The sequence below is a fragment of the Dermacentor albipictus genome, chromosome 5 (assembly GCF_038994185.2).
Source record: "Dermacentor albipictus isolate Rhodes 1998 colony chromosome 5, USDA_Dalb.pri_finalv2, whole genome shotgun sequence".
Lineage (NCBI taxonomy): Eukaryota > Metazoa > Arthropoda > Arachnida > Ixodida > Ixodidae > Dermacentor > Dermacentor albipictus.
Genome location: NC_091825.1, coordinates 119,669,742 through 119,694,995, shown reverse-complemented (window position 1 = coordinate 119,694,995; position 25,254 = coordinate 119,669,742). Strand labels below are relative to the sequence as shown.

Below are 25,254 nucleotides of genomic sequence, written 5' to 3'. Positions count from 1 at the left end.
TCTAGCAATGCGGTCTATTAGCTACGGCCTGCTTCGTTTGTCTATTCTCTCCCGAAAGAGAGAAAAGTACACGTGAAGAGACTTTATGCACATAACAGGCCAATTCTGAGAATGCTTACCACCAGATGTATGCGGATTCACAATCTTGTCGCGATATATATGTGTGTGGTAGAAGTATATACGCACTGATGAACGAGACGGGTCGCCTGGACTACACAAAGAGTCCGATGATCGTCGTTTTCAAGCACTAAAGGCTGTCGTGCGTATGCTATGCGCCTGTAAAAGGAAAGGGGGCGAGAGACTGTAATTTGTGATTGTGCAATTGACGCAGCTGTATACACGCTCTGCAGACACTCTGTGCACACGTTTTTCTGTGACATTTATAAAGATGGCGTATATAGACAGCCTGTCAACATGTGACCCCACACTTTCTTTTTTTGTTGTTCTTCTTCTTGTGCAGTCAAATATATCCAGGTGTTCTTCAAACAACTCGTTCGGAAGGCTATGTACACCATAGCGAACCGAAGTAAATTGACTTTCTAATGCCTTTTGTCTAAGTGAGACAGTGTATAGAGGTGTAAAACCAAAAGGACGACTCTATAGAGGGAGTAAATTAATTCTACAAGACGTCTGTAGACAACGTATAAACTGCCTAAATTCACTGTCGTGTGAGAATAACAGTGGCGAGCGCGTGCTAGGCATATAGGAGTGCGACGCCACGCTATCATATCGCGCGGAACGTGCACAGCTCGCCAATTGCGTGCATAGAAATAAAAATCGCATCCATCATATAGAGGTACACGATATACAATGTAGAAAGAGTAAAGACAGGCACGCAGACATGATGTATGGTACAAATAGGTAAACACGCGGGTGCGTGTACGTATAGAAGTTGAGGCTTTGCCAGAGGACGCCCTCAGACGAAATAAAACCAAAGGGACCGGGCAGATCGTCGCGACCTAGTTGCCTCTGCGAACTGTGTATACACCGCCTTGGGGCGAGCGGCCGGCTGCCGTTAACTGCGAAGGGCGCAGCCCGAAAACAACCTCCTTGCACGCTTCTTTCTCGCGCGGCAATCGACGCGAAGGGCAATTACACTCCGTCGCGGCCCACTCAGGCGGCTAATGCGACAAGTATACTGCGGCCGCGCTGCAGTATAACGTGGGTGCGTACACGCGCAGTGGCCAGTGTTTGTAGGCTGCAGCTCCTCGCTCGGCCGCGTGTGTACGCTCACCCCCCCTCGACGAGTTTCCACGAAGTCGTCGAGCGGACCGTCGTGTTTTATGGCCGCAATTTACTCGAGCGGTTTGCGCTCGGGACGCCGCGGTGCATAAAGCGGGCGGTAGGGGGTGTACACGTACAAAACGCCTATACTATAAGGAGCGTCTCTATAGTATACTCACATTGGACAAGACATTGCGTGGAGACTCGGGATGACCTGTCAGGCTCGATCGCACTCGAAACTGTGACACGCGATCTCATCGAGAATGCCTTCTCATCGTGATAGCAACTGCATGGACACTCCAGGCGCATTCCCGCCGTCGCCGTGATGTTCCATATAAAGACCAAGGGCGATAAAATCGTCGCCGCGTGCCGTGTCCCGTATGTGCGAGCGAAAGCGTACGAGGGTAAGCCGCTCATCTCGATCTCAATCGCTCAATCTCGCCCACGCAAGCGAGGAAAGCGGGGAGGAAGCGCGCCGTCTTCTGTCGAGCGCAAGGATCCGGTTGGAGGAGGCACGTTCTACTCCGCGCAGCCTGGGCGGCGGCGTTCGCCCGCCCGCCCGGGCCGCTGTGTCTTGAACGCCATCTGCGACGAGGACAACAGAGTCCGCGACGCACTGTGTTGTCGCGGCTTATAGTTCTCGTTTATGCGAGACGCGGCACGAAGGTCAATTCGCTCGCTGCTGCTGCCGTGTTTCCTCACTCTAGCGCTTTGAAAGCGAGTTTCCGCGGCCATCGAGTGAGATGTGTTCATGTTTGCGTGTGCGCGCGTGACACCATGCTTGTTAATTTAGTTAGTAAGCGAATGTTTACAAGGTTATACGGCCTATAAAACTGCTATCCTCACTTCGTGTAGCTAGCTGTCCACTAATTTGCTATCGCAATCGGTGCTTCGCCTTTCGGGCGAGACTGCGACTTGTTTTTTCGCATTAACCGTCGAGATTACAAAATCACATGCATGCATCGCTTAGAACTTTATTTGTTATTCTCCTGCCAATCATCATTTAGGCACAATCTTTCCGCTCGTCCCATTTTCCCTGTAGAGTCGCAAGGGGAATATGTACGTCGGCTAGACACTTCGCTTTTCAATACAGAGATTTTTCTCTGTCCTCTTTAGCGGGCGAACTCACTGTCGTGTATTAAAACTGATTGCAACCCTTCAAGTGGTCCATGAACACGACTTACACGAGTAGCAGCGTGTGCAATGACTCCGTTACGAGAGCTTATACAAGGGCTACACGAATGCGAGGCAGTCTCAACGTATCGAGGTTCCACACAGGCACTTGCACGAACTTTCACATATTACATCGCATACACACCACATCCTACAGGGACGAATGCCCGTGGTGCGGGGCCACACCAATCTTACACCACATTACGTGGGAGTGCGCGGTACACAACATAGAACACCACGACACTAACACCACGAGGGAGCACTGGGAGGCACTGCTTGGGTCCAGCTCGGCCCTCGACAACCAGCTCGAAGTCCTCCAGAAAGCGGAGAAGATGGCAAGAGCGAGCGCAGCCCGCGACTAGGGGCCCCGACCATTAGCCTATGTCTCTCAGAGGGTAACACAAAACTCTGATTATTGCTTCAATAGAGTCTATCCATCCTATCCTATCGTCGAAGTCACCTTCTGTTTCCCTTGTCATCGTTGCAATGGTACATTTCAAACTAAGGCACGGGCGCGACTTTCGTCCTTACATCAGTCGTGCGAACATTTTCCAGCAGGTCGCTCACTGTTCACAACTTTCGAATGCCGGCGGCAACGACGGTGGGCTTGATTTACATAGGCAGGCTTTTTTCTCCGCACTTATGGACTATACACGGCAGCAGCTCGAATATTTGTACTCTAACTAAATCGTCGAAGATCGCGCACTCTAAGAGAGGCAAGGCGCACGCATGCGCGCACACACGCACACAAGAGGGAAACGCTAAGTCAGCTAAGAATCGGGAAGTATTCTCTTCAGAATAATTCATGAGGATCGAGTATTACCGGGGAAAATGAAGGCCAGTTTTTACTTTACGCGTAAACCGCAGCGCCGGCTTACGTCAGCGTTGCGCCCCAGAATGCGAGGTACTTGTGATTGCTTGATAGCTTTCGGGAGGAGGAAGAGGAAAGAGGAGGAGGACGAAATAAACGGAGAAGGCACAGATGTTAATCAGAAGAGCATCGGGTTGGCCACCCTACGACTGGGGACAGGAAAATGGAAATAGAATGAGAGAGAGAGAGAGAGAGAGAGAGAGAGAGAGAGAGAGAGAGAGAGGGTGCCTCACGTGTACACGCATTGTCTCGACGGCGATGTCCGTCGCAACTGAACAGTGTTGAGCAATGACAATAGTTTCAGCCGTTGACGCGCTGTTTAGTATTCCAATGCATAACATAAGGAATTGGGCCTAAGTGCTCTGAACTGTATACGCAAGTTAGGTTTTGCGGGTGTTGAATGTAACAGGTAGGCTGTACCGCGGGGAGCCAACAAATAACACCCTGCGTAACAGTACCATAGGGTGTATGGACACCGCCCGCTTCTTTCCTGAACGTAACTTGAACAAATGAAAAGTAGTCAGCTGCTTTTTGACGTATATATTTCACGTGACGAGTTCCCCCAAGACAGGTCTCTGTCAATCACAGCTCCCAAGAACCTGTGATTTCTGCTGGACGATATTACTTGTTCGTTGATCGATAATCCGTATGCAAACATTGGCTTCCGGTTAGATGCCACCACTGCTCACTTTTCCTACACCTCCAGTCCTTGTTTACGAAGGTAGCACGATGCCAATGAGGGTGCCTTCACAACTCGAGTGCGAAGGTGAGTCTGTGCCACAACCTATGCCCAAATAGGTGCCGTCTTCGTAGATAGAGAGTCGAACGGAGCTTGGCAGATTCTCGACTAGTCCAAAGAGGGCTGAATTAAAAAAAAACGTTGGACTCTGTACTCAGCCCAGTGGGATGCCGCGGATACTGTAATACTGTGGTGTGTGTTCATCCCCGGTAGGCACGTAGAATGAGGCCATCTGTAGCTGTACCTATACAAACCCAGAAATATATCTTGCCACCAAGTCCTGTTACTTCTAACATGCTAAGGATGCTTCGCGTAAGGATGGCTTCGACCGTAAGCTCCTCCATATAGGCTGATGCTTTCGTTCCTTTAGAATGTAATATAGGCTTTCTTTAAAGCGCCAGTAGACCAATTAGTCCCGAGCAGATGCTGACATCCCTGACGTCACAGGCAGCTAGTGCGCGAGAAGCTCAAAATGGCGTCGCAACCTGGCTTATAAGTTTTCGCTTTTTTCTCGCTCATACCCAGTCAGTCCCCTACGCGGCAAGACTGATGGTATCACTGTCCGAGAAGAGTAATTTGCTCCTTTATCTTAACTAGGCATATCTTTTTTACCGTCACTTAAAAGCTACGGAAGGCAAACACACACAACGCAAACGCATTCGAACTTGCGAAGGGGGCATTCAACACACACACACTTAAGACGCGCGCGCGCACACACGTCCGTGTGTGCAATCGCGCATACGTCCGCATATACGCGCACATACAAACGCGCAGACATTGATGCACGCACCTGGAGTTCCGCCACCGCTTCCCGGATGGCGCCGCGGTGACAAAAACTCCACTCGAAGGAGAAAAGGAAAAAGAAAGAAAATAAATTATGGGAGAAGGCAGCGTGGCCACGGCCCAACTTAAAGAGGAGGACCTCTTTAGATGATCCCTCGCATGTGTCGCGACGTGCAGCGGCGGCGGCACTGGCCAACGCCGCCGCGTGGTCACTATACCTGCAGTTGCAAATGGCGCGGCGCTACTTATCTCGGCGGGAGACTCTTCCGGAGGGTCCGCACTTTTTTTTTTTTTCTCACGCCCGGCGCGTCGCGGCCGTGTGTATCGCGCGGCCAAACTCTCGTCCGTTCTCTCCCCCACTCTCTTTAACCTTTCCTGCATTTCTTTCTCGTTGTTTCCGTACGACATCCATTCGCCTGTCTCAAGTGTTTCTTTCGCCCCCAACCTCCCCCGTCTCTCTCTCAAAATAAAGCGATCCTTTCTTTCCTCTCGGGTGCGGCATTCTTTTTCTTTTTTCTTTTTTTCGGACGATGGTTTCACGAGTTGTCGCACGCTCGCAGAGCGATGACTCCGCAACACGCAACGCTTGGCTGGGATGCTCGAGCAACGCGCGTTCAGCTTATGCGCTTTCGAGCCTCTCCAGAAAGGAGCAGCAGCGGATGTGCGGAAGGCGCTTCGTTAAAACGAGGCAGTGTTTGCAAGGAGCGAGCGACGGTGCCACCTTATATAACGTCCGGCACCCAAATCCGCGTATAACCAACTATATATACATTCGTTCTGCGCCCGCAAACTCGTCACGCGAGCGTTTGACGCAGACCCAACGAGAAAGACAACGAGAAAGCCGAAGAAGCACTGCGCTGTAACTTTATTACCGCACAAGACGTTACCGCACAGGAAGGAAAGAGAAAAGCAGAAGGAAGGGAGCTTAACCAGAATAACGTCCGGTTGACTACCCTACACCTGGGGAATGGGAAAGGGGAAAACAAAGATGACAGGGAGAGAGAGGAGGGAAGGAAAGAAGGAAATTAGCGGTGAGTTCGCTGAAGCGTGTGGTCTAATAGTAATTGCACTAATGGTCACAGACACAACCCCGTTGTCCTCAAGAAGCAGAAAAGTGCCTTCACTGCTTTATGGGCCGACGAGCGACGGGGGCGGTGTTCTAGCAGCACCCGCACGGAAAGCGTCCGATTGTCCAGTTTTTGGAGAGGGTTAGCAAGTTCTTGTCTTTCTGGGAAGTTACCGCACGAGAATGCGAAGATGTAGCGATGTCATGATTGTGGCGTTTCTGCGAGAAGAGTGTAAGAATGGGTCGCGAATGGCCTGCGTCCCTGCATTAGATGTTTATTATTATTATTATTATTATTATTATTATTATTATTATTATTATTATTATTATTATTATTATTATTATTATTATTATAGTTGTGGTTGTTGATGTCAATGACGCGCTATTAAGATTGGTCAGGTTCTGGTATGGGGGAGCTCGAATATTCGAAACTTTCGGTTAACAAATCGGATAGTGTTCTGCTGGATTCGGGTCTTCGAATCGATATACTCACTATTCTCAAGTGCGAATATTTTTCGAATGCGTTTTGAATGTTTCAGACCGTCAAGTGCGCCCAAATAAACATAAAATTGGAGCGAAAGTGTGGTAAGTTATCACCTCGTGGACATCGTACAGACATAAAACATGAGAATTTGGGTTGTGGAGCAGGCTACGTCACTTAGGTAGCCATACTTTACAGGCTGTAAAGCGATCATTCGCACTCTCAGAAGAGCCCTGTGCATACGAAGAAACTACATGTTTCCTCCCAATGCACCGTTATTGCTTTTAATAAGCAACGCTTCATAGCTTACGTTGTAATGCGAGAAACTTGATAACCTTAAGGATACTGGCATGTGAACATCGTTTCATAATGATTGTGAGAAAGGTTCTTCATTATTCGAAAACTGTTCGAAAAGTATTCGATATTCGATTCGATTCGCTTACCGCACTACTCGATATTCGATTCTGTCTAAAAAAAATCACTATTTGCACACGCCTAGGTCCTGGTGAAAAAAATCTCAAGCAAGTCCCGTCGCAACATCCAGGAAAACTGCTCACGAGGTATATAGCCAACATAATTGGCCAATGGGCTAACGTGATTAACCAACACAGCGGGTATTCCTTTCCTATACATAGAGAGAGCACAGCGTTGTGGATCAGGCGCAGGTCTGACTGATGCCAGTTCTGTAGCCTCGAGCAGTGCTGCACAGTTTTAACGAGGAGGATCGCCGGCAGCCTGTGCCCCGTGGCTGTGAAGCAGGGCTACAGATACGCCGCTGCGATGACCCCCGGTGCAAGCTGTCTCTGAGCTTTGCGGGACAATTAAATCTATATGGACGAGCCGACCCGCGGACGATTCTTCTCGCAATCGCAGCTTCGTCTTGTCCCTCCTCTTCCTCATTTGAGAGGAGGAATAGGAGAGAGAGAGAGTAAGTGTCGGCTCACGCCCCCCATCTGGCCCGCGCGAGTGTTTACCGCGTGTGTTCACCTAGAGGGGCGGTTAAGTGAATCGTCCGGCGTGCGCTTTTGGCTGACGGGTCTTTATGAAAACCGCGGTGATATATTGCGTCCTGCGCGCGTGTTATAGTTGCCGCCGCGTGGCTGTCGCGCCGTGCTGCTGAGCGTCCGTGAGGCGTAGCGGGTTGGATACATCCAAGCCGCGACAGCTATGTGCGTGCTAACGAGAGCGGTGTATAGTCGACAATCTCCTAGTACACACGCTCATGCTTAAGTGCGGCGTGGTGTGCGTATTTCGTCGATACGTATTAACCCGGCATGTTTCAACTAGCAAGACCAGTAGGAAAACGTGTTTAAAAGAGTAGACATTTGGGCCAGTTGGTGACGCTTATTTCGCAACGGCGAAGAGCAAAACACGGGACAAAGGGGAAGGCGATATGCGGTCGGTACACGAGTACTTGCCCTATCCGTCACCGTTTTTCTTCGGACCCGTCCATTGTGCTTCACCGTCGTCGAACATGTTTAACCAGGCACGTATAGGTAACCAATGTGCAGCGAAATCATCACAATAACTTCATGGGACAATATACAGGCAAAGTGGGTGTCTAACAGCGGACTGTGTATGGCTAGGGTACTGTGGAATTTTCGTGTCAGATCGTCTCTGTAAATTATAGCGGGGACATAATACCTCTCACAGAGGAACTTATTTTAATATGCCGCCATCACAAGCCTTCGCAGCAGAGGGCGACGAGGGCACTGTTGCCGTTTTTGAGGGCGACAGAATTAGACAAGCGGCTGTAGCCTGAACAGATGTTTATAGTGCTGCAAGTGCTACTGTGCTGTGCGGTGGCAGTATGCGGCGACAGTGACCGACTGTGATTGGATGTCTACGCTCCTTTCTTTCTTAATCTCTACTTTGTTATCACTTTACTTCCCCCTCCCTATGTGTGTGTGTCCCTCTCCTTGTCCCGTTGTTTAGCGCTGTTTACTGTTCGTAATCATGAACCAACCAGCCCAAATGCGCATATTCTTCTGCAGCTCATGGCTACTCACTTTGAGGTGTGTTAGCTGTGATGACACTATACCCCTGTAATCGTTGGCGGTGATTTCAATGTGGGTGTGTCGGGGCCGAAAATGGGAGTGGTTTACGCGATTCGTGTCGGAGACATGTCGCTTGCGATGCCGCACCGATCCGGCCCGACCCAACAACCAGCGGCGTATACGTGCATCGATTTGACATTACCGAATAACGTTTCTGCACTTGCGAGTACTAGCTCCGCTCAATGTAAATCGTAGCGACCACAAAGCCATTGTGACCGTCGTTACTAAGCGACAATGAGTGGTGCAATTTAGTCTTTACCGCAAGTTTTGTTACCACGATGATTACAGCTCCTATAATTATGCAGCTTCGCGGTGCTGAATGACCTTGAATCTTTTCGGTAATGTCTTTTTAACGTCCACATAGAGCGCCTATAATATATCTGTGAGATGTACGTTTGACCGTATACGCTTTTTGTCGATTATTTTGTCCAGGCCACCGTTTGAACTATCTGAAGTCCATCTAGTTGGTAGCGTGTGCTAACCACGATAGGTGAAATAAAACAAACCTTACTACACACTTTGATCTAGATGCATTCTTTATGCCTTCTACGGTCATAATGACGTATATATACGGACTCTAGTCGAAACCTTTGAGAACCTTTATACGGTGTACTGTCTGAATGAACATTCACAAGAGCACTGCATGTTACTTGCGTTTGTCAAAACCGAATTCCAGCCACCTTTATTTCAGCTGCAGGAACTGAATTCTCGCAACTATTACAGCGAAGCTTTCTTTGCGAGCCCTACCTCTCAGATTGCTGACCGTGGCCGCTCCTGCATGTGCTGCTATCTTGCTGAATAGTTCACACATATGACGTCGCTCACGTTACGAATCGGTTTATATGCATGTGGCCCCATCTGTACTGCATACTTCTGGAGATGTGCCGGCAGCTCGCTCTGTTCTATGCGGAATTCCGCAGTTGAAACAACAGTACACTCACTTCAACACATACATCCGTTCCAGCTGGAGCCATAATCCCTTTATTAAAGAGAACATTTCGATGCCTTCCAACCAGGTTTCTCAGTCTGTTTGCTCAGCTTCTCGCCGAGCGAAATGGGCCGATTTCGGAAGCAGCGTAATAGTAAACTGGCACGATCCCGCAGATGGCGTGGTGAAAAGTGAACCGATCTCCGAGGCAGTGTAATCCGTGGTAGCGTGGGTCGCGTGTGGGGAAGGAGAAGGGGGTGGGGTATATCCGTGTCCTACCAGGTACGCACGCGCAAATGCTAATAATGCCGCAAGACATGGTGCAGAATATGAACAGCTCCGTAGCATTTAATTTAATCGTATGACGAAAACTTCACTTCTCGTAAATTTGAACATGTGCGTTGAAACTCTCTCTCCCTCTCTCTTCGCAAACGCGTTTCGTTTGCCCGCAATATTACGTGTTCTACAAGTTTTAAGCTGGGTTTGTGCCAGCTTTGCACATTGTCCATGGGATACATTTCCACGATATATAGCTGTTTGATATTCTGGCAGGGTGGCCGTAAGGCGCGATAGCTTGTTTCAGCTTCTTGGACACTGGTGGGGTCTTTCTTTTTTTTTCTTTATATAGTAGCAATTTAAATCGCCTCCTTATCTCTGTTCCGCTTTCCATTTTGTCTCATGCTTTCGTAAGCCTGCGCGCCTCATTCTTAGCGGACATCCGCACTGCTGAATATAGGGCACGTCAATTGAATTTTTCTTTTACCGCTATCGTACCCAAGAATTTCGTCAGTTGAAAGTTCGAAAAGGAAGTGTGTACTATATACTGCGCGTTATTATGTTTCTGGAAGGCTTTGTATATTTCGTTTAAATACGGCGTCTCACAAGGGATCGATTTTTTTTTAATACTGCAGGCTTGAGTGATTTTTCTGGGGCCCATCTGTAGGTTCACGGACTACAATGAACCAAAGGAAACACTCGTTAATGAATTTTGCTGACATACAATAAGTAATATATATATCCAGAAGATGAATTTCATGGAAAGCAGAGTCACCTTCAAGAAGTCTACCAAAGTTCCATTGACTGTCTAAATTAATGTTTATAGGGACTCATCGACCACTGGAAGTTGTTTCACGTAGCCTGGACCGTTGCCCCGGTGTTCCGTTTTTTGCCCGGTGTTCCGCCAACTGATTGATTGATTCATTCATTATTGATTCATTCTCTGATTCACTGATTGAGTGATTGGTCGATCGATTGATCTTAGCGTTCCAAAGCAGCGCTGTGGCTATGCCGGACGCCGAAGAGAGCGGCTCCGGATCAATTTCGACCACATTTGGTTCTTTAACGGGTGCACCTAAATCTAAATGTGCATACAAGCGTCTTCGCACTCCGGCTTCATCGAAACGCGCTCGCCGCGGTCGGAATCGAACCCGGGACCTCGTGCTCATCAACAGGACGCCGTAGCCGCCGAGACCGCGGTGGGTTCCACGCATTGCAACTTTGCTCTTGCGGGAACGACAGCGCGCGAAGATGTAATATCCTCGTGTCTTATCCTCCTAATATCCTAATAATATCCTAATATCCAATATCCTAATAAGATGTAATATCCTCAGAATGCCGGATATACGTACCCCCTACCCGGCGCACCTGAATTCGCGATGTGGCGAGTTCGCGTCCCGTTTACGGCTACAGCTTCGTTTTTTTCGCTGCACACGTGCTCAAGACAGGCCTTCCAAATCACATCACACAGGAAAGGACCCGAATGTTCCCAGTAATGTCGAAATGGAAATCGCGCGCGCGCGCTGGTCTCTGTCAGCTTGAGAGCGAGCGTCGAGTATACCAAGGACGAGGGCGCTTAATTCCCTACACCCGATGTCGAAAGAGTCATAGTATACCGGTCGCACATGGTTGCGCGATTTCCTCCACCACGTTTTTTTAATGCGAAACATTATTTGCCTTTTTCCTGTTGCTCTGTGCACCTTCGGTATGTCAGGGCTCTTCAGGGGACAACTACGCTACGACTATATGCTAATTTGAAGGAAGGAAGGAAATAGTGGAGAAGGAAAGGCAGGGAGGTTAACCAGTTTAGCTTAACCGGTTTGCTACCCTACACATGGGAGAGGGATGGGGGAGATTAAAGATGGGGAAGGGGAACAGAGAGAGAGAGAGAGAGAGCACATAGCACAGCACACACACATCGTCCGTTAGAGTCCATCAATCTGGCATGGTACGTGATACTATCAACCACAACTACTAGCATCTTTTTAATGTTGATTTCTCTTCCCTTTTTTCCCCTTTTCTGTGTGTCATTGGGATAGCCAGCCCTAAAGAGGCCACCTTCCTTTCTTTTATCTCTCTCAGTCTTCATTAAAATCGAAAGAACGACAACAACAACCTCATTCTTCGGTACACTTTAGCCTATGCTGCTTACGTCATCACACATACACTCCCTCGCTCTCAAACGTGCCGCTTATCTAAACAAGATATCAAAGCTGCCTCACGGGCTTGCTTTGCGCTTGCGTCGTCGCGCCGCCCTGTCGGCGGCCTACAGGAAGCACAGGCGCGCGCATTCTTCCTGGCCAAAGACGCATTGTCGCGCGCGCGCGCGGTCTCGATACATTATCTTGTCCCGTTGGCGCTCTGGTATATAGATGCGCCACCCGGATATAAGCGACGTAACAGCCTCGTCGACAGTATTTCACTCTCGGGTAGGCTGGCAGGCCTCGCTGCGCGTCCTGCAGTCCAATCGCCGCGAAGCACACGACTAATGTAACCCCCCCCACTCACCCACCCACCCCTTGTACAATGTAGCGCAAAGCGCGCATTGCAATGCTCCCGCGCACGCGCGTGCATTCCAAGAATGCAGAGCACCTCGTTTAAGGATGCCCTCGGGGTACGCGATATGCGTCGGCGGTGTATACACATAGCACAGCCGCCCGTGCGGAGAAAACCCGGACCGCCCATTTTTCAGAGGAGCTAAGCCAACGGGTCAGCAACGTTGTATCTGATTAAGAAAAAAGCGGTCGCACCAAGGCGCTCTTTCGGGAACGGCCGGCCGCGACGTTTGTCTCCGAACGCGTGTGTCGCGACTGTGGCGCAGTGCATGCATCCCTCCTCCGTGCGGCTCTACATACGTAGCCCCGCGTTCTCAAACGATCCTCTCGAATCGGAGATCGTCTGCGCCACCGATTTGAGCCCAGCGCCTCCCCTCGGCCGATAAAGACACCACATTTCTCAAGAATTGACGTCGATGATCGTGAAGCGCAGTGCGACCGCTTCCGTCGAGGGATGGCGCTATGTGAAATCTATTTTCGTGGGTCGAGGTCAAGCGTTTTAGGAACGTTCTAGAATGCTTAGTGGCTTCAAAGAGCTACGGTTCACTCTAGTATTGCGGTATACCCGTTCGTCCCTTATCTCGCTCCGTCGTAAGAGACGGCTCGAGAGAGATAGCAAGGAGAGAAAAGGCGGGGAGGCTAACCAGACGAGCGTCCGGTTTGCTACCCTACACTGGGGGAAGGGAAAGGGGGAACAAAGAGGAAAGCGGGATAGAGGGAACACTGTATGTGCACCCAGCAAAGCGCCTGGAAATCAGTCCAGTCAAAGCAATTGCTCCGTCTATACGTTAGGCTGCCGCCATTCTGCTGTCTGAAGCTAATCTTGGTGCTGCATAGCTGGTGATGCACGAAAGAAGCCATAATGCTATGTACATGCAGTATACACGTATATATATTTACCGTCGCGCGGTCTGTAGGGGTGCAAAAAAAAATGTGTCGTTTTCCGTGTCTCTTCGGCCTTCGTCGTTCTTCTCCTGAGGAGTACACGCTGTTAGGCTGTTCATAACGACATAATTAACGCAGCCCAAAGACACAGACACACGCACACACAAAAAAACATGCATTTACGTACGTCGCAGGCGCTTTTAACGACTATTTTTATTGCCCGTGACGCTAGTCTATTTGTGTTTCTTTCGCGGCTGCAGTGCCTTCGCTCTGCGTTAATTATGTCTCTCCCTCTCTCTCGGTTGTGCGCTGCAATTAGGCTCGGTGGAACAGAGATTCGCATCTTGGGTTTATATACGTTCCTGCAAAAGCAACTGCTGGGACATAAGAAATGCCTTAGTGGGTGTGCTGGATTAATTTCGACCACCTGTGCTTCCTCAACGCGTGTATATACCTAAATCAATGTGCACGGCGGTTGTATTGCGCATTAATTTTGACCGCCGGTGTTTCCTTAACAAACACGTATGCCCAAATCTAAGTGCACGGCGGTTGGATTGCACTTTATTTTTATTATTATTGGTACGATATAAGGAGACGTTGACTCACAATTCGAGGCGCCCGCTACTCCTTAGCTCTTGAATGGATCTAGCCTACAACATACACGGTGCAAGATTACATATTAAATAACCCTTTCAAACAAGCACCAGAACTTATCAAGCAACCTTTTCGCAGTACCACTATGACGAAGGAAATACGCGGCACATAGAGTATACGAGTTAAATTACTCCACAGTTCTGTAGAAGAAAGACTCAAAGATACAAATGGCACTGTCTCCTAATAATAGTCTATATTGAGCGGGTAGTGCATACACATTAATTTTGTTCCCTTGATTTTTTTATTTATTTTTTTAAGCGTGCGCGCCTGAATCTAAGTACACGACCTTCCGCTTTCTCGTTCCCTCTGTTTGCATTCCACGTCGTTCGGAATGCAGCCGCCATGGCGGAGGGAATCGAACGCGAGACCTCATTCTCGCCAGAAGAATGCGCGATATACACAGCCTCCGAGACTCCGCCGCGACTCAAGATTTGGTACACGCGCCAGACACGTTTGCAAAGGGAATCGATTACCCGCAGGAAAACGGAAACGTCGAAACAGTGTACTGCGCTATGGGCAACATCTGGATGTATATATGACACTCATTCACGTGGTCAAAGGGACTGCTGCAGTTACACAGTTAGGACCCCTTGTTCTTGAAGTCTGTATAATACCACAGAAAGACGTCGATGAAAGGTGGTTGCAAATTACAGCCTGCAGTTCTGCCAGCTGGTCGGTTACATGGTTGGCCCCCCACTGAAGCAAGGTTTGAGTACGGGCTAGTTGGTATTCCATGATATCAATCGTCACTTACAGCGCATACATAGGCGAGGGACAAAAAAGGACGACGTAGACAAGCGCTGTCTACGTCGTCCTTTTTTGTCCTCCGTCTATGTATGCGCTGTAAGTGACGATTGATACCATGGCCCCCCACGCTGGTCCGTCGCTTCTTTACGCCGCGCCGTCGTAAGTGTTTCGTGTACGTCGTCCCTCGATCGGGCCATATATCTTGTCATCTCCTCGCTCTCATTTCACCCCTCACGTGTACCATTCATTCTTCGTTTTCACTAGCATTTACGTTCGCATAATACGTTGTGTGTGGTATAACGGGCTTGTACGAGAGAAGCGATGTACGCGCGGGTGCTATAACTATGCAGGAGGTCCTAGCTGTTCTGAGAAAAGATGTAAAAAAAAAAGTGAAAGATGCGATTTTAAGACATGTGGTGTTTGGTCGACGGAAGTCTGACGCCAGAACACGGTATAGGTCTTATAATCGTATCTTGCGCCAGAATTCCTTACTCTCTCTCTCTAAGCTGCTTGGCTAATTAACACTATAGCTGGGATATGCGGTATACACAAGGCTCCCTGTGTACAAGCACGGGTATTTCTTTCCTTTCTTTTTTTTACCTTTCCACATTTGTCACGCTTCGCATATAAGGCGACGACGCGATGGCGGATTTTGATATTGCCTTTCGCAAATGTCCGAATGCAGTCATTCGGGCCGCTTGTCGTCATTGCTGGACTCCCCCCTTTTTTTTTTTCTTTACATGCGTACATGCGCATATAGATTGCAGTATAACGGGTATATACGCCGCATACGTATAAGCTCCGTATATGCTAAGCAATATACATGTATATTTATTCTCGCAACACGTGGCCCTCGCCGATATATTTCACTGCGCTCCAAAAAAGCAGCTGCAACGTCTGTCTGCGAGCGACCTTATTTGTATTGCGAACCGTTCTCGTTAAGCAGGCACTACTCACAAACAAAAAACAAAAAGTGAGGTAGCGGGCGGGCGGGGGGGGGGGGGTGTAAACCCTTTTACAACGGGTCGCCCGTGTAATTGCCGAGCCACTTTAGCAATTATACAGCAATCTTCGTATCTAAACGAGTCTATGCACCGCGCGATACAACGCGACGAAATTACTCTGGGCCGCCCGCCCGTATAAACGACTGTCGAGGTGTGGGTCCATCAGTCACGATAAAATGGCGCGATATTAACCCGACGAAGACAAGCATGAAGTCGACAACGAACTTGGCGACACGGCGCTAAAAAAACTTAGCCGGTTTACGCTCTATATAGCGGTGCATGCGCGTATGTGTTGCAAGGTCATGGCTTAGATAAAACTAAATCGCTAGCATACAAAAAAAAATAATAATAAAGAAAGAACGCTGACAGGTCGGGTGTTTCCAGCGCACGGAGGCATTATAATTCGCTCGCCCCGCAATTACTAATGACTTGAAGAAAGAAAGGTTCGAATTCGCCAATTTCACGGCAGCTTGTGAAACCGGGGAAGCGAGCTAGAGTAGAATGGAGCACTCAACGTTAACGAGAAGGAAAAAAAAAAAGAAATCCGAGGACACATAAGCATTCATGAATTGTGAATGCGAAAGCATTAATGTCCAATTGAACGCCGCTGAGCGGCCCTTCGACGTATGCGAACTCTTCGCAGCCAAACGAGCGCATTGTCACCTGTCTGTACTTTTTTTTATCCTTCGGAAAGCACACGAAGGAGCAACCCTTGTTCCTGTACCTTTATCGCGGACCGACGCAGCCCAACACCTCAGCAAGGTAGCACACCGCATGACATTAGAGAAGTGGCACACACCTGAATTCACCCAAGAACGATTGCATTCCTTCGACCCCTCTAGGCAACTGCGGCTGTTACCAGGACTTCTGCGAAATGAGGAAACAATGCTGTGCCGCTTACGCTTGGGCGTCGCATTCACCAATGCATATACTTTTTTGATAGGAATGAGTGATAGTGCCGACTGTAATGCCTGTGGTGCCGAGGAAACCATAGAACATCTACTGTGCTACTGCCCATCTTTTCAAAACGAAAGACATGACCTCTGCACAGCTCTCAATCAACTAGATAGAACACCGTTCACCTTGAAGAAGATCTTGGGACCATGGCCTCGCATATCGCAGCTACAAAAGGCCACAAAAGCTCTGCTGCGATATTTCAAGGCTACTGGACTGAGTCAGCGTCTGTGATCCGGACTGAGTGACCGAACGATATCCCCAGTGGCCTTTCTCTTCTTCTTCTAATCTTTACATCCCCTTTTCCCTTTCCCCAGTGTAGGGTAGCCAACCGGGCTCAGTCCTGGCTAACCTCCCTACCTTTCCTTTATCATTTGCTCTCTCTCTCTCTCTCTCTCTCTCTCTCTCTCGTGCTCAAATTGAGTTGCGCTAAAGCGAGACAAGAATGTGCTAAACATGGTCGGTAGTGCAGCCAGGACGAAAGACGAGAGGAAGGACACAATACGAGCGCTCGTGTACTTCCTCTCGTCTTTCCGTGATACTTTGTTTAGCGCAAAACAACAGACACAAGAAAGACGACAGGACAAGGCGCCTTGTTCTGTCGTCCTTCTTGTGTCTGTTGTTTTGCGCTAAACAAAGTATTCGTGGATTCGCACCAACTAGCCCGCCAACGCATTGTGCTGAACCATCTCGTCTTTCGTCCGAGTTGCGCTGTCCGCCGATAGGAACATGTTCAATCCCCAACGCGCGCCCAGCTTGCCGTGTTAATTCAACAACGTGCTGCACTAACTCGCCCATTCAGCAATACTTGTGAGCGTTGAGACGCTTCGCCCGCTGGTTTAGCCAGCGCTGTCGTCACGCCGGGCTTGGGAATGGAATTTTCGGTCCAAGTAGTGTGACGTCATAAAGCGGAGTTGCACAGGCCTGCTATCTCGGAGGCGCCGGTTTAGCCCCAGGGGGTAAGGCGCTCGGCTTCTGAGCGTGGGCTCGTAGGGCTCGAAACTCACTTGTATAATGATTAATGAATTTCTTTAAAGCGATTGACGAGGCGCTATAGTTAGAGCGCAGGGCAGCAGCTTGTGCGGACGAGGAACGCGGGGATAACACAGGCAGGCCTGAGAGAGCGAGAGTGACGTGGCGTCGCGGCCACGCCCTCTCCCCCTCACGCAACACCGGGCGCGCTATCGCGGCAGCAGCTGAGCCCTTTCGCCCGCTCTGCTCCGTCGAGGCGAGCTCGTCACGTGGCGTCCCTGCAGCCAATGGGAATTTAGGTGCCGTTTCGCTGCTCCAGACGACAGACTCCGGCTTTTTTGCTCAATGGGCCATAAATTTGGCGCTTTCGCATCAAAGAAAGCACATGTAAGAGAAGGAGAAAACTAAACCATATGTAAAAAAAAAACTGGACGACGCTTAAGTTTCGCCTTTAAGAGGGGCACGCGAAAGATCCCCGACTGCTTATCACGCTTCCCGGCAACTGCAGCATATGTAACCGTAATGTTTAGCGGGAAACCCTGGCAGCGAACGCTGTGCATGAAGGCGAGTTTTCTGGTAGACATTCGGCCTCTTGCGTGGGCCGATCCTAGGGATAGCGCACAGCCACGCCAAAAAAAAAAAGTTACATTATGTTCAGGTTTCTGCTATTGTTTCGCACTTTCAATATTTAAGTCTAAGATTAAACATAAAAGGCATGCGTTGTCGTTGTTCACGACTTTTGTTTGTGGGCTGTCATTCGCGAAATTCCTAGGAACAACTTTGTCAAGAATGTAATACAAGGTGTGAGCAACTTTAGCGGCAATATAACCCGCATATACCACATATCATGTGCCAAGTCGTGACATATACATATACATAAATATATACGTAAATGTTCCCTCACGGACAACTCCGCCGACGCCGGCATCGGAGTTTCTGTCACACGCGGCCCTTAACGCTCTCGCGTTAACAGCTATGGCGATTGCGTAGGTGTAGATAACGAGAAAGAACGCCGAGAGTAACAACGCCTATATATATATATATACGTTAAACTAAGTTCGCCCATCGTTGACACACAGCAACGCAGCCCTTACGACTTTCGACAGTCTCTCGTGCATACCTTGTTAAACGTTGTTGCTCAACGGCTGATGCGTCAAAATCGCATTGTAGAAAACATTACCCTAGCTGATATCGTGGATTTCGACGACGACTAGCTTTCAGAACACGGAAAAAAAGTAATCTGTGCTCTCTCTCTCTCACTCTCTCTGTATTTACTTTTTCTTTTTGTGACTTCTTTCACTTCTACGTTATTTCTTGTACGGCAGATAAAGCAAAAATATACGCTAAAACATTTAAGGAAGCGCTTTTCTGTAAGTCAGTTATAGCTTTTGTCTAGTTTGGCACACTGCTTTTTTTTTCCTTTGGACTTACTACTATGTGCTGTCAGAATAGTACGCATCGCGGTATTGTAATTAGCAGTCATTTAGCGCACTGTAAATCCGTTGTTTTATCATCGGATTACACTGAACGGGAGAATTTCAGTTTCGTCATAAAAGCGAAGCAATGAATGCGATAGCGACATGTTGGAATTTTAGATGAAGTGTAATATTAGTATCTGTAGTGGCAATACGAATTAAAGCAAACGTAAGCTAAATAAAAACGAGCTGTCGTGCTAGGGGTCCTCTGTTTGTATTCTGCCGTTGTACAATTCCATATATGTTTATTAATTAAAGCCAACGTCTTTCTCGGTGACATTACCGCAACATTTCCGTATCGGGTATGTTTCGAACGTCTTTCCTGCGCCGATCCCGGATGTAGTGCACAGCCGCGCCAATCAAATTACATCATTTTCAAGTTTGAGCTCTGTTATTGTTTCGCACTTTTAATATTGAAGTCTGAGGAGAGAGAGAAAACAAGGATAGGAAAGGCAGGGAGGTCAACCAGAACAGCATCCGGTTTGCTACCCTACACTGGGAGTGGTGGAAAGGGGAATAAAGAGAGAAAAAATTACCGACGATTACGTTACTTCCTAATGCGAAATTTGAGCGCAGCAAATAAGCTGTTTCACCTTTTCGATAGATTGAGGCAAAGAAATCGAGCAACACATGTATGCGCTATCACAGATGATCTGGCTCTCTGATTGCCACCGCACAGGGCGAACGGTAGCGGCAATTTCGGCTCGGGCGGTGCACATATACAGATCCGCCGCCACCGATCTGGCTCTCTGATTGCCACCGCACAGGGGTTGCATTGGAGGAGGAGCGAAGAAAGGAATTAAGTTCGAGCCGGCGCTTTGACAACCGGAGACTCGCAGGAAGAGGGGGGAGGGGGGCGGCGTGTACACCCAGCGGCAAACGATGGGGGCAGAAGCGCGCGCAGCAAGCGGACAACACGATAAAGGGAGGAGGGAAGAGATAGCAGCGACTGACTGATGCCGCTGACGCCGATAGTGAGTCAACCCCAGCTGCGGAGTTGGTTTCAGGGACAACGCCGCCGATGCCGACACAAACAATATGATACCCTCGCTTCCGCAGCGCTAAGAACCAGGTCTAGCCGTGGGAAGGTGGTCACGTATTCGTCGACGTGCCGGGGCCTACGTGAAATAACCGGCGCGTCGGCAACTGAAGAGCACCCTATCCGCCACACAAGAACAGGGGGGGGGGGGGGGGGACCCTTTCCTCCTCTTTCTGCATGGCGGCGACGGTGTTCTATGCAGTCACGTTATCTTGACTCTCTAGCGGCGTCAGCGGCATCCAGCGGTATCAGTCGGTCGCTGCTAGAGCTGGGGGGATGAAAGGGGGGGCGGAGCTGGTTACGAGGCCGACGACAACGCCGACGACGACGCGAAACCCAGGAACGGACGCCAAAGAGCTGCGCTCTAAAAAGGGAGAGAGTAAGCACTGAGTACGTGTGGGAGGGACACCACCAGTCTGAGAAGATTAAGATAAAGAAGGATGCGCGGTGGGCGCTTTATTTCATGCTAGTTTGTGGGCTGCCATTCTCAAAATTCTGAGGAATCATATTGTCGCGAATGTAAGACGTGGTATGAGCAACTTTAGTGCTAGAATGGTGTGGCAATACAACCCGCATATGCCGCATGTCATATAGCATGTCATGGCATGCAGTATACATGTACCTAAATAGACACGAAACCTCACGGCTACGGCGACAGCAGACATTCGCTTCGATCGAGTGTCCATATAATTTGTACCGTAATAGAAAAATATAATAACTGCCATGGGGACGAGTAGTGCATGGGTGTGTCTTAATCTGCTTGCTGGTGGCTTGATACGATATTGTACTTTGTCTTGATTACGCCTTTATCGGCCTAAATTTCCAAGCACCCACATTTTTTTTCTCAACGCATGATGGCAGTAAGAATCGGCGCGCACGCGCATAATCATTGCGAACTGTCGCATTCGTAGGGGCACGCTTTGTCGAAATATGATCAATTCGCAAACCCATAAAGTCGCTTGCAATCCACATGTGCGAAGTTTAGCCAAATCCGTGCGCCAACCATCATTCTGCACGCCGGCTAATTACCACGTGCACCCAGCTTGCAGCTCCCTTGGATCACCGCTTCCATAATCAACGTGAGACTCTCCAGTGTGCCTTGAATAGACTGGATGACAGGCCATTTACGGAAGCTAAGATCTTGGGAGCCTGGCCTCACAGTTCATTAGCCCAGAAAGCAGTTCGAGCGCTTTTTCGCTACCTGAGGTCAACAGACTCGAGTGCCCGACTATAGACATCCTACACCTGAGTTCTCTCTCTCTCTTTCCCTCCCCATTCCTCTCCCCACGTGTAGGGTAGCAAACTGGACTCAGTCTGGTTAACCTCCCTGCCTTTCCGTCTTCCTCTCTCTCTCTGTACAGCGTCAAAGTTTCCTCTGGTCATTTTTTTTTTTTGGAAACAGTATCACAGTGGTCTTCGAGATCGCAATAGAAGTACGCCGGGCTGATCTCTGAGGCCATGGTGTCATCCTTTGAAAAGCCGCCGCAGCGGCTGCTTACGTATGTACAGATATATAGTAGCCGCCTCGGGGGCGCGGGAACGCATTCTTGGTGTGTAGCTAGCTTCGCGTTGGGCACAAGATTGAGTTCTCGCGAGTCACGCAGGTGGGAGGTGATTCAGGAGTGGCGTGGTGGTGGGGGGGGGGGGGGGGGGGGAGGTTTGAATGCTTGACCCCTCCTCCTCCTCCTCCCTCCTACATCTTCCCGGGGCGAAATGCCGCCGTGCTCGCCGCGTGCCGGCGCCTCATCGCGTTTGTCTCCGGCGATGCGACGGCGCGCGTCGGCTGACGTCGGCTCGCGTCGGGTCGCAGTCGGCTCACGTCGCGCCGCGCGTTCTTGAAGCGCGCGCGCGCGCGCGTTGGCGTCGGTGGCGACTTGCGTAACACTTGGCACAGCTTGCGCGCGCGCCTGCGGCCGGCTTTTATAGCAGTTAGGGGGCGACGGCGACGAATCTTCCTTTATTACCGCGCTCGCCTCCCCCCTCGTCGTTCTTATTTTTCTCGTTCTTCGTTTCTATCTTTTTTTTTTTTCGTTGCTTTCTTCGGTTTTTCGATAGACCCCCCGGAGACGGCATGGAGCACGCCTTCGTCGCCGCGAGTCCTCCCTTGGCGAGCGTGACCACCCCGCCTCGATAACGTATCGCCGTGGCGCGTGTGCAACTTGTTAAGATTGCGTCGTTACCTCTGAAAAGAGAGAAGGAGAGGTCTTCTTGTGTCACGGCGCTTCCTATGTAGTATGTATGTCGGAGACGGCCGGCCATGAGAATTTCCTGCGCTTGGAGTCTTGTATTTACGATGCGAAAGCGCCAAGTAGATACGGAGGGTGGGTTTCCTTTGCATAGGTTCGTACTTCTGTAGATGGATGACATCTTTTTTTTTTTTCTCAAGTGCTGATCTATCTATCCTTCCCCAAAACTTTCACTTTTTGGTCCTCAACTCTCTCTACATACGTGGATAAAACGGTGCAAGCGTATATACTAGTGCCATCTGATCAAGCAATTGGTTTCTCAGCTTCACAATAGAGCAATTGATAATTCTGGCCTGATTACGTACAAGCCACGACCGGGCCGGTCGCACACATCGGCTGGGCTGACGTTAACTATAGAACAAAGTGGGCGAACCGGGATCGGAGTTTCTGAATTAAAAGGCGTGCTCTCTGTCGTTGCGATTGGGGCTTGGGGTTCAATTTTCCGATCGGTAATCTCCTGCAATCGTTTGCCGCCTTTGGGCATCGAGAAAACTCATCTTCATTTGTTTTCGATTGGTTTAATTCAGTGCGTCACTTTCATTTCATTTGTTTTACGATAGCAAAGATGGAATGGGCACTATCAGGGGTTGCAGGGGCTATTTCGGTTGGGGAGCTTGTTCAGCATTTTACAGTATGGCATGCGCGTTGTAATGTATACAGTAAAGTACTGTAAAGTAAAGTACTAAAGCACAGTACTGTAAAGTATACAGTATACACGCGCACTGTAAAGAAAAGCACGCTGCATAGCACGCGCTCTTCGGCATTATAGCCGGGCAGCACAGCTGCGCTGGCAGCTGCCTTTTGCAGCAGCGACAGTCAAAACTCTAAAAAAAAAACAGGAAAAAAAGAGAAATAAAAGGCGCTTTAGTGTTCCACGCGCAGCCGACATCAAAAGCGAGACAGCGATATGAACCCCATTCGTGTCCAGGCTGAATCGCCCTTGATGTTTCTGTATTTTTTTTATGCATTTTTGTTTACACTGCCAACGATTTCCTGAACAATAACGCCTGGAACAACGATCCACAAATATTAGGATTGTCAAGCGTGTTGCAGGAGGGCTTAAAAACGCCAAGGGCAGTCACCTGGTTTTTTGCTGTGCACACCGACCGGTACAGACACGTCATTCGATGCTCACGCGAAAGCGCGCGCTCTGGAGAGTGTGTACGGAGACACGGCACATGCACACTGGGTCGTTGGCAGGGTAGGGAAAGGGAAGGGTGTGGCGAATGTATCATGGTCACGACACATCCCCGAATATCTTAAATCTGTACAGAAACAGCCTCTTCAGAGAATTAAAATAAGATACGGCAGAACTCGGGCCCTATAACGTGAAACTATTGCAATATGTCTTTATTCCAATCTCCTGACGTCAAATTCGCGTAACCGCCGGTGCAAGCATCTGGCGGTCACCCACAGGGTTGCCTGAACAGACCAATCAAACGGTCGCCTCGTTCATAGGAGGTCACTTTTGTTTGCTTGTAAAACGAATAGCATTGCCTATAGACACTCAGCGGCTTGTCTTATCTAATTGGCTCACAAGAGGCGAGGAACACGCTCAAGTGGAGAGGGATTCGATGGGGCCGAGCCACTGCACTGAAAGTCGATGACCGGATGAAGAAGGTGGTGCCGGCGCCTGTGATTGGTCCGCTTCCCCTTAGATAGCTTACGGTGGCTCGTCGACAATCGCGGCGGCATGCAACGGAAGCTTAAGAATGACGCTAAAACGGATCCTCAGCAAAGAAGAGTTGGCAGAACGAGGTCGTAAACGTGCCGAAAGTGCTCGAAAACGTTACACGGCCACGCAAAAAGTTTTATTACACGCAAATGAACCCATGCTCTCCGGCAGGTGCGAGTTAGCCAGTGCCTCAGCGATCGGCGGCAGCCATCTTTTATTCCTTTCGGAACGGGGCAGGCCTGCGGCTATTCAGAAGAAAATTCAGTATTGTTCGGCATATTAATGCATCTTTAACGCGTACACGTCACTTTGACAGGGTAAGTTTTTGCGGTTTTGTGACGTCGCGTGAGAGGCAGGTGAAGTGGGTGCAGCCCGAAAACTTTTGACCAATAGCCGAGGGCCAATGGCGAAAAGGGGTCGAATCAGAAATAACTATCTTTCTTTTTTTCGGTGAAATCATGCATAATCAGCGTGTACACGTCATATCAGATGGGGTGCTATTGCGGTTTTCGTGACGTCGCGTGAAAGACAGGCGAAGTGGGGGTGGTCCAAAAAATGTTTTTCACCAATCGCGGAGCGCTGATTTCAGAAATGGAAGAGAAAAGTTTGGAAAAGTTTTACTTATGGCGTCCCTCATCTCACGATGACTGTCGAGGGTAATGCGAACAACAATCGAACAATGCAGCGACAGACCACGTTGCTAAAGTCACGTTTATTTAACATGTGTATAGAGACAATTATCAGAATTTAGTTGCTTCGACTAACCTCCGACCACCCGGAGTCTATCCGCAGCAATTTCACTGCCAATAAGTTTTTATGGCGTTGACTGAACCACCACGACCGCATTACTGCGGCGGTATGACCAGGAAAGCACGATGACTGCATGACGACGATGACTTGGCGATGGCATGGCCAGTGGAGGATTACTAAGCTGGAATGACGGCAGTAGCACGACTGTGACGGCATTACGACCACGAGCCCATGGATACCTAGCGACCCAAGCTATTATCAACTGCGACCACTGGGTCGGGCTAGAAGGCGCGAAGACGAGGGTAGAGCGAGAGTAAACTCGCGAAGCTGGAATGAAGGAGAAAATGAAACGACGACGACATCGCGTACAACTGCACACACCATAGTGGAATAAGCAGATAGACAACTTGGGCCATTTGGCCGGCGTAAGAGGCAAGAAAATACACCCAGAAAATACATTATTACACCCATAAAAGAAGCGCATGTTGACATATATGCTTCTTTTACGCTCTATAAGTAAGCTCGTTGACATCGGGTGTATGCGACGGAGACCAGACCGAGGCAGGACGTTTTCCGCGAGTACAAGAAGATCGTCCGCGATGATATCGGCAGCCATTTCCTCTCCAAGTATGTTTACGCATACTCCTGTAATGAACGTAAGGCGGCTGCGAATTAACATCGCATCCGCTGTCAGGTAACA

The 25,254-nt window shown here is 49.3% G+C and overlaps 1 protein-coding gene across 2 annotated transcripts in view; it reads left to right on the top strand.

Moving 5' to 3' along the window:
* Window positions 1–25,254, top strand: part of LOC135916244 (transcription factor GATA-4-like) — a 206,220-nt gene that overhangs the window by 15,760 nt on the left and 165,206 nt on the right. The window lies entirely within an intron of this gene.